This window comes from Lactuca virosa, chromosome 8 (genome assembly GCF_052849685.1).
Source record: "Lactuca virosa cultivar CGN04683 chromosome 8, Lactuca_virosa_CGN04683_v6, whole genome shotgun sequence".
NCBI lineage: Eukaryota > Viridiplantae > Streptophyta > Magnoliopsida > Asterales > Asteraceae > Lactuca > Lactuca virosa.
Window position 1 is genome coordinate 149,832,681 of NC_136433.1, and position 10,264 is coordinate 149,842,944.

General features: G+C 38.4%; 1 non-coding gene across 1 annotated transcript; it reads left to right on the forward strand.

Moving 5' to 3' along the window:
- Positions 1 to 3,499: 3,499 nt before the first annotated feature.
- LOC145135093 (small nucleolar RNA R71) lies at positions 3,500 to 3,606 on the forward strand. The gene has a single exon (XR_013719571.1). It is a non-coding gene; the product is annotated as a small nucleolar RNA R71 (small nucleolar RNA).
- Positions 3,607 to 10,264: the final 6,658 nt, after the last annotated feature.

The following is a 10,264-nucleotide window of genomic DNA, read 5'->3' on the forward strand; positions in this document are numbered from 1 at the left end:
GAGCTGGAGGGTGAAACCCTAATTTCTGGGGTTTTGCACCCTATTTAAGGAATCCTTAGCCTCCCTTAGTCCCTTACAGCCTCTAGAGAGTCCAGAAAACCCTATTTCGTGTGAGATCTTCATTTGAGTGTGTTTTTGAGCTTTGGAAGGTGGGACTTGTGAAAGGAGCTTGAAGGTCAAGTAGCTAGCAGAAAGGGACTCGTGTGGATCTACCAAATCTATCTCAGTTAGCTTCATTTGAGGTATCAATTCATGATCTTGGCCTCATTTCTTTCTAGATCTCTTTGGATGAAGTTTAGGGCTTTTGGCTTAGTTATGAAGTTATTGTTGAGTATGAGTTGAATCTGAAGTTGCAACTTCAGATCTGAACCCTCCTTGGGATCTAGGTTCATAAAGTTTCTAGCCTTGTCATGTATGAAACCTTCCATTTGAGTTAGACCCCATTTCAAGTTGGATTTGGCATTATGAGTCATTAGAGCCTTGCATGCACGTAAAGTTTGCAACTTTACGTGATAAGCATGCCTTGGGAAGTTGGATCTGCAGTATGGAGCCTTAGCTTGGCTTAAAAAGCATCTGTATGGATGAAGGACCGAAGGGACTCGGCGAGTGGCATGGTCGACTCGGCGAGTCCGATGAAGATTGTCGTAGACTCGGCAAGTCAGTAGAGTGACTCGGCGAGTCCGATGAAGATTACCTTGGGCTCGACGTGTCAGACGAGTCACTCGGCGAGTTGGCGAGATATGCAAGGAACTCGGCGAGTAGCTGAGGGTACTCGACGAGTTGAGGTCAACATGGAATGTTGACCTTGGCAGTTGACTTTGACTTTGACCAAGGGTTGACCAGTTGACTTCTGAGGGTATTTTGGTAATTTGGATATTTATAGCAAAGGACATTGGTGAATATAAGTGTGGGAGTTGGAGTTACATTTGGAGGAGTTTGACACTATCTTCCGAGCTACTTGCGAGGTGAGTTATCCTCACTATACTCAAGGGTCTAAGGCACCAAGGCCGGCCCTTTGTTTTGTTATTGGGATTATTACTGTTGTGATATGTTAGTTCGGTATCCTGGTTTATAGGATGGTTATATGCTACTATGATCTGTTAGATCGGTATCCTGGTAGATCAGATGTGGTTATGCTTAGTGACCTATAGTTGGTCTGACTGTTTGCATGCTAGTTGTTATGCCAGTTCGGTAGATCTGTAGAACTACCTGTAGTATTATGTGATTATTTGTATGTGCATTAGTTGTGTTATATGTCGACATATTTTGTGGGATGGGTTGAGGTGAAACTGCTCCGTGCGGTAACCAACAAACCCGGGAGCATTCCAGATACGAGCTGAGGGAGACTCGTACTGTGGGCTTGATGGAAATCCAGATGTGAGTTGTGGGCCCGGAAGGCAATCCAGACTCACACTGTGGGCCCAGGGGTAATCCAGTCTGTAAAGCTAAGGACCCAGTACATGTTGTTATTTGTATACTGTTAAGTGAAGTGTATCGGTATGTTTGCATTCCAACCCAATGGTTGAGGGCCTGGGGTATTCCATCCCGATGGATGATTGAACCCTTAGTATGTTGTTTGTTATTGTATGTGTATTTTTGTGTGTATGGGTATTTTGCAGGTAACTCACTAAGCTTTCGGGCTTACAGTTTCAGTTTATTGTTTCAGGTGCAGTGGATAACGGCGGGAAGGCGAAGGCGTGATCATACACTTCCTCGATTTATGATTATGATTTATGGGAACTCTGATGTTTAAACTATTTTGAAAAAAAATTGTAATAACTGAATGGTTTTATATGATTTAAAAAGTTTTAAATTGGCTCGAATTTTATAGATGTTACATTCTGATTGTGGACTCGTCGAGTCCTTATCCTCGACTCGACGAGTCGGGTCGACTGACTAGGATTCCGGGTCTTCTTTCTGCTTCTCCTGCACCTCTCTTGTATCATCATTCATTATAGGTGTCAGAGGGGTAATTATCTTTCCACTTCTAGTCGTCACAATGTTGATTTAAGCTCCTCTCGAATTTTTCTCGGCATTGCTTGGAAGTTCACCCGGTGCTCTTGTTAGGTTATGAGCATTCTAACACTCCTAAGTGTACATGCAACCCTAAATACCTTGGATCTATGTTTTCTCTATTATACATACAATTATGAACATCCAAGGTATTATCCTAATCTAGCATACAAAATAATAAATATAACAAGATAGAATACATACCTCTTTGATGTAGAATGTCTTCATGAAGCTTGAGTGCCTAGTGCCCCAAGTGTGACACCTCAAATGGTTCACACAACACCAAATACACTTGGAAAAACTTGAGAGAAACTTGAACACTCCTTGAAATCGTCTAGCCCTCACACTCACACATTAATGCACGATTTCTTGAGCCATGGGATTCTTTTATATGGTGGCTATTAGGGTTACACCATGTAACTCATAACTTTACCCATTCCTTATGCTCCATGGATTTTAACCTCCATGGAGTATCCATGGGTCACCCCATGGACTTAGTCCAACATAAGGAATCTTGGATCACAAGCCCACATATATAAGAATGAATGATTTACACAATCAACCCATATATTTAATTAGTCTCCTTTTGATCACTTAATTAATTCCAAATTAATTCTTGATCAATACTAATTAAATAACCTTATTAATATATTAGAACTTATAATATATTAACCAACCTTAAGTGTTGTTTCTCTCATTATAGTCTATCCAAATACATGATGCCATGCAACCCAAATGGACCATGCCGGGTCAGGTCAAGTCTTACCAATTATAGTTATGGACTTAGACATTAATCCAACAGCTCTTTGATTGATTTGTAGTGCAAGTTGGCCCAGGAGTTTTTCAATGTTGAGAATAGAGGCTTGCTGATTTCTCATCATTGCTTGTTGTTCCCTTATTGCTGCTTCGGTATCATTGTGTCTTTTGTCGGATGCTGCTACAAATTGCTTTAGCATGTCTTCAAGATCCATTTTCTTTTCTTGCACCGACTCCTCCTTTTGATAGAAACCTCTAGTTTTCAGCCTATATTTCTCCTCTTTTACCTTCTTGTACTCGTCATATGGTAGCCACTCTTTTTTTGGTTTTCGCCAATCCTCGTCATAGCTATCGCCACTTGAGTAACATACTTGCACTTTCCGGTTCCCATGTTCGTCTAGATCACAATCTTTAGTAAGGTGAGGCCTACTACAGTTTTCACATCCCACCCGGATGGCATGGATGGATTGATCCATCTTTGTCATTCTTTGGTCCATACTTTCCAATTTATCCATCACGACTGACATATTATCATTGACTGAGTTCACCACCCCTCGAGCTGAGTCGTTCCTTGGATTATGATATTCTCTAGAGTTCTTAGAGAATTCTTCAATTAGCTCCTTTATAACACCTGGATTTTTTTTTCGTGAGTGGTCCTTGGGAATCAAGGAGTTGCCTAGTCGTCACGTTCACTCCATCATAGAAAATGGAGACCTCTTGTTGAATGTTAAGATCATGGGGGGGGCAATTCCTTAACAAGCCTTTTTACCTTTCCCACGCCTCATAAAGTGACTCTCCCACTTGTTGTTCAAAGTTTGCAATTGCCTTCTTCAATTTTGCTATTTTGGAGGGAGGGCAAAATTGATCTGTGAATTCTTCACGCATTTTAGCCCGTGTGGTGATAGATCCTGGAGGGAGTGATTTCAGCCAATCTTTTGCGGCCCCCTTATATGTAACCAGTAGCATACGAAGCAAGACAGTCTTGCGAGGTACATTAGGGATGTTGAAGTAGTCGGCTATGTCGTTGACCTCCTCGATATGCTTGTATGCGTCTTCGTGATCTTTCCCGTAGAATGGGATTTCCTTGAGTTGGGCGAGTATGTGACCTTTGAGTTCAAAGTTAGCAGTTGCTAGAATCACGGGTTGCACGAGTCCCATCCCGGTGGCGTCACGCATTCTTCTCTTGTACTCTCCCATGGGTATATCTGCGATGTCTGCCATGTTGTTTTCGGGTTCGGCTTCTAGGTCGCTTCCTTCTTCGGTTTCTGTTTCTGACTCGTATTCGATTTCTTTTGGATTGGGATTGTGTTCAAAACCTTCTATCTTATTTTCTTTGCTCTTTTGGCTGCTAGACTCACCCACTTTCTTTCCCGTCTTCTTTCCAAAAACAGATTTAAGGTCCTTGAAAGGTGACTTCTTTGGCGGGTTAGTCGCTTCAACGGTCTTATCCTTGTCCTTCCTCAAAGCTGATTCCGGATTTTCCAGAGGTGGTACCAAAGATGAATTCGATCCTTGGGTCATAAAATACCTGAAAGGAAACAGAAAACACGCGTAAAAGAACAAAAATGAAATAAAAGTAAATTGAAAAATTACGATGGACTCGTCGAGTCAGTTCAACTGGACTCGACGAGTTCAAGGCTAAAAACAGAAAGCTAAGAAAGATTAAAACTGAAAAGCTAGTAACCTAAACTATATAATTAACTACTTAAAATAATAACTTTGTACAAGAAAAATCTTACACAAAGTATCGATAACTCTTGCAATTAAGATAACTAATTAAAACCGTCCCCGACAACGGCACCAAAAACTTGATATGTTTTAAACGAACTAGTTTTAATCCTAACCAACTCAAATAAAAACAAACACATGCAGACAGTGTACCTATCGATAACAGTTTAGTTTAAGAAAGCAGGGTATCGAATACAGGAACGGTAACAGCTAAATTAAATACTAAAGTTACCTAATTAAAACAAATAATAAAAGAAAGAGTTTTCTCTAGTTTTGCAAGACTAGAAACTTAACAATTAACTAATACTTTAAACAAAACAAAAACAACTAGCAACTAAGGAAATTGAAGATAACCAGATTCAATTAATAAAAGAGACTTTTGTTTAGGTTTGACTCACTTGTTTCTATAGTTGATTTTATGGCAAGTGCAATGGATTATTTTGTCATTGGCTACCGATAAATATGATTAGACTCGTGTTCACTATTACTAATCCTTAGAAAACAAATTAATTCAAACAGTGGTCAATTGGTTAAACTAATGAATTTCCTAGTATTTTGATTCGGGTTAAGTAAGACTTGTAGTTTAGCTAATTAAATGACTAGTTTAATCAACATCTTGTATGGTTGTTCATCACACAAGATTACACATTAACTTACATGTTTTCTATTAATCCTAGGTTCATATTCACTAATATTAGGCATATAATGTTGTTTTCACATAAATCATATGAAGCAAGTAATTAATAGGATGTTCATGCAACTTAATAGACTTGGTAATTAACAGAAAAACAGTTATTGTCAACACATAAGGATCGATTAAAAGCTTAGCAAAACAGTTTTCACCAAATCAAATAATCCACACCATAAAATCAAACTATATTAACAAGCTAATCTACCCTAAATAGAAATTACGAGTTTTAGCTCATAATTACAGCAAATAGTAACTCAAAAACGAAATCTAGAAGTAAAAACATGGTTTTGTTCAATAAATTAAGAAGAAGAGAGTATATGTTGCCTTTATGTGACATCCCCATTTTCACGGCCACAAAAGACCGATTTTTGTTTATGCTTTATAAAAATCAGAGTACTTCTTTTAATAAAAATGTTGCGGAATTTGTTCCCAGAAAAACATGATAAATACGTTATCAAAGCATTTCCGAAGAAATGTATTTTTATTCATTTAAAACATTTGGGATGTCATCGTCAATACAGAAACATAAGCATAAACAGAACTTACATTCATTTACACTAGTGATCTACATCTCTTTTAAATCTCTCAGTGCAAAGTAGCTTCGTATCGACACCTGTGATACAAATAAGCTGGAGTGGGTCAGGTTGGGAAACCTGGTGAGTACATAGGGTTTTCAACCCACAATAATATAATTATTATATTTAAACATCAAACAATCAACCCGATTACCCATCCCCGTTATCTTCTTTAATATTCCTTAAAGAATTATCTTAAGGGTCATCTCCTATATCATATTTACCTCTCATCTTTCTACCTCACATTTCCTTATATGCTCGTTCCTAAGGCATGAATACGTAGTTACAACGTCGCCTGAACTCGTAATTCATAGTAAGGGTTAGAGTATCATCGCATGAATATACAGTCACCACATCACCTGGACTCGTAATTCATCACCTACAGGTTATAAGTCTGCTGGTGTTTCCACGGGTTGTCTAGAATATTTCGTGGTCGCCATCTATACTCTAGTAGATGACTACATCTCCAAATTGTCGGACAAGGTTATAGTATCTTTCATCCTACATCACCGATTCATCATCACCTATCCATCACCTAATTATCATCACCTTCCTATCATCACCTATCTCTCATCATTTTATTTCATCACACACCAACTATTTCATCTACCCATGTTTTATCCCAACGTATTTGTAGATATAAAATAAATATATATTTAAATCATTTAAAACATGTATAAAATCATTCATCCATCATAGACAGCAAGTATTCAGATAATATGCACACATAGCACGTAATTTATATAAAATACTTCATATCTATGTGTAAGATGAAAGGGACCATGCACTCACCTGTTAAAGTGATGATTCCAAACTCAGACAGCGCTTCGTTAGTCTTAAAACAATTTCCTTCGACAAAACCTAGTATCAATATCACTAGGGTTTAGTCTAACGTTAACCGCAACTAATTAATAGTCTAGCTATTATTATTATTATTATTATTATTATTATTATTATTATTATTATTATTATTATTATTATTATTATATAAGCGTTAAACAACACTCTTATATAACTCATAATAATATCCCAAATAATTGTTTTAAGGTCCTAATAATGTTACTATAATTAATTAGAAGTTATATTAAAAATAGCGTAGGCGTAGCTCACTTACAGCGAGTTTTTATTAAAAACCGGGCTTCGCTGGAGTAGCGTTTCCGAGCCGAAAGCTTTTCTTCTCGGAGCCGTCGGGCGCTCCGGGGATTTCTTCTCGTGCTAGGGAGGTTCCCTAGACTTGGGAGGGGTTTAGGGAGGTTAGAGAGAAGTTAGAGAGAGAAAGAAAGGTTTGAAGGTGTGAGGAAATTATGAAGAGTTCATCTCTTATTTATAGGAATTCTATAGTAAAGTAGTCTCCAAGCTTCGTCCGTAACTTTCGCATACGAGCTCCGTTTTTGTCTGTCTTTTTATCGTTGAGTTCCTATTAATGAGATCTTCAACTCTCATTTAGACCTCGTTGGCTAATTCTCATTCTATCTTGGATTTACAAAACTGTATCGAATTCGCCGCGCTCGAAAAGTAGAGACTAAGCTTCGTCCATAACTTCCGCATACGAGCTCCGTTTTTGTCTGTCTTTTTACCGTTGAGTTCCTATTAATGATATATTCAACTCTCATTTAGATCGCGTAAGCCAAAAACCGCTCGAACTAAAATTCGAGTTTCGGGTTGTACACTGCTAAGCCGAAACTTCGAAAAATCATAACTTCCTCATACGAAGTCAGATTTGGGCGTTCTTCTTATGGACGCTCTCGGTTTAACGTTTTCTACGACTTTTGTTTAGATCAATAAGGCTAAAAGTCTCTCCATCGTAAATTCACTATTTACGCTTCCCGGTGTCGTGCCGGTTTTGCCGTAAAACTTCGACGGGCCATAACTTCTTCGTTATAACTCGGATTTCGGAGTTCTTTATATGTACGGAAACCTTGAGAAATATTCTACAACTTGGTTAAGATTATTTATTATAAATAATCTTTTGCCCAAAATTCGTTTTCGACACTCATTGCCTCTATATTGACTAGCCCGGATCTACGGGCGTTACACTTTAATCACTTTCGAATTGAACTCTAGGGTGAAATCTTCGAACTCCAGAGCTTCAATAACCCTTCAATCGCAGCTAAGTCGCCGAGGTATCCAGAGAGAAGTCCTTGTCTCATGAGTTTGTGCCCTTTATATAGTTTTCTGAAAACAGGGGCGACTCGTCGAGTCCATAGACCGACTCGCCGAGTCCCTCACTTAAAATCTATGCATGGTAAGGCACCCGATGGTTCACAAAGATTCGTGTCTAATCGGCAAGTAGACATCCAACTCGCCGAGTTCTTCATTCTTTTAGCTTCATTTTCTTCTTTCTTTGTTCCCCGAGCTTCCGTCTGCTAATCCTGCTTCCTTTCTAACTCGATCATGTCTTTTAGGCTGCAAATACAATTTAAACACAATTAAGTACCTTTTGTTCAATAATTAGGACAAATTAGCCAAAAAGTATTAAGATTTTAGACAAAATATGTAACTAAATATGCACATATCAGGAGACTAAAAGCACATGAGGAAAGGGTGCAAAGTCAAAGCGAATCTAACGAAGGAAAGTTACTCCTAACACATCAGGAGTGGCTTGCAAAAACAAAGAAAAAGAAGGATGAAGGCTCGAACTCTTCACAGCGAGACACCAAACAACATAATCCCAGTTCACGTGGACGTGGGAGAGGTTAGTGAAGAAGTAATTCAAACCATGGGGGTCATTGTGGTGGAGGTTTTCAGTCAAGTCACGATGGAGGGCGTAACATGACTAGTCGAGACAAGAGCACAGTGGTGTGCTACAACTATCAAGAACAAGGCCACTATGCAGCTGAGTGCAAAAACCCACGCAAGGAGAGATACCAAGAAGACAATCTGATGCCGGGAAATGATGATCATTAACATGCACTTTTGTTATCCTCATACAGTAAGGGCGAAATACATGAGGAAGTATACTTTAATGAAAAATGGGTTACTCCAAAACTGAGAACAAACGGAGAAGAATCATTAAAATCCAAGATATGGTACTTGGATAATGGGCCCAACAACGACATGAAAGGATAGGAAGAAAATTTTTGTGAGATAAACAAGACAATAAAAGGGTATGTTCGTTTTGGAGATGGCTCAAAGGTAAGAATAGAAGGAAAGGGTTCGATTCTCTTCCAATGCAAGAATGGAGAACAAAGATTACTAAGTGAGGTGTACTACATCCCAAGCCTATGTAACAATATCATAAGCTTGGGTCAACTGGCAGAAATCGGTGATAGAATCTTGATGCTCGGGTCGTTCTTATGGATCCACGATCATACTGGAATATTACTCATGAAGGTGAAACGATCAGAAAATAGGATGTACAAAATTGCATTGGAAGAGGTGAAGGGGGCATGCTTGTTAGGAGAAGGCAGACAACAAGATTGGCTATGGCATGCAAGGCTTGGGCACGTGAATTTCAATGCCCTTAAACTAATGTCAGAGAACGAAGTTGCATATGGTTTTGCATGAATCATCAATCCTTCTTGCCCTTATGAGTGGTGCTTGGCTAGAAAGCAAACACAAACACCATACCCACAACAAACAATGTACAAATCATGCAAGAGAATTGAGTTGGTTCATGGAGACCTCTATGGTCCCATTACACCCGCTACACCATCAGGGAATAGGTATTTTCTACTCCTTGTTGACGATTTCAGTCGTGTGATGTGGATATATTTAATGAAGACAAAGGATGAAACCTTTGAGATCTTCAAAAAATGATGTGCCCTAGTAGAGAATGAAATAGGTGAAAGAATAAATGTCACGCCCCCAAACCAGGATGGCAAAAACGTCTGGGGGTGGATGACTTCATAAACAATATCAAAACATAATGTACAATAGTGATCAAAGCAAACATAACCATCATAAATATAATTGAAAATGTTACATTGTTTCCAAGTGTTGTATGTTTCAAAACCAATTACATTATGATGACAAAATGAATAGTACGACGATGTAGCGTCCCATCCTCAAAAGCCTTATGACTACCTGTTTAACGGTTTCCTAAGAATACAAGTAGTTTTGAAAAGTGTCAACAATTAAGTTGGTGAGTTCATAAGAGTTCTGTATGTGAAAAATCTGTAATTCTTTCCCAGTAAAATGATAGTGTTTGTTCCCATAAAATCCAATATTTCCTAAAAAATGAGTTGTAGTCTTAAAAACCCTAAGACAAAAAATGTATAAGTATTTTTATACTTAAGATAGTATTACATAGTTTTATTATTATATAAAACCATTTGAATGCATGTTGCCCCGTAAACTAAATGTATCGTTTATTCTTATAGTATTACGTAGTTTTATTCCTATATTACAACCATGCTAAAACCGAAGTTGGCCTGCTGCGACGTTCTTCAGGCGTCGAAATGTTAGACATTTGTCACCCCAGACTTGTCGGTCTAGCTCTAGCTAGCAGCTTAGGTACGGGATTGCCAGTCTCGTATAGATCTATACACAAGTATCACGC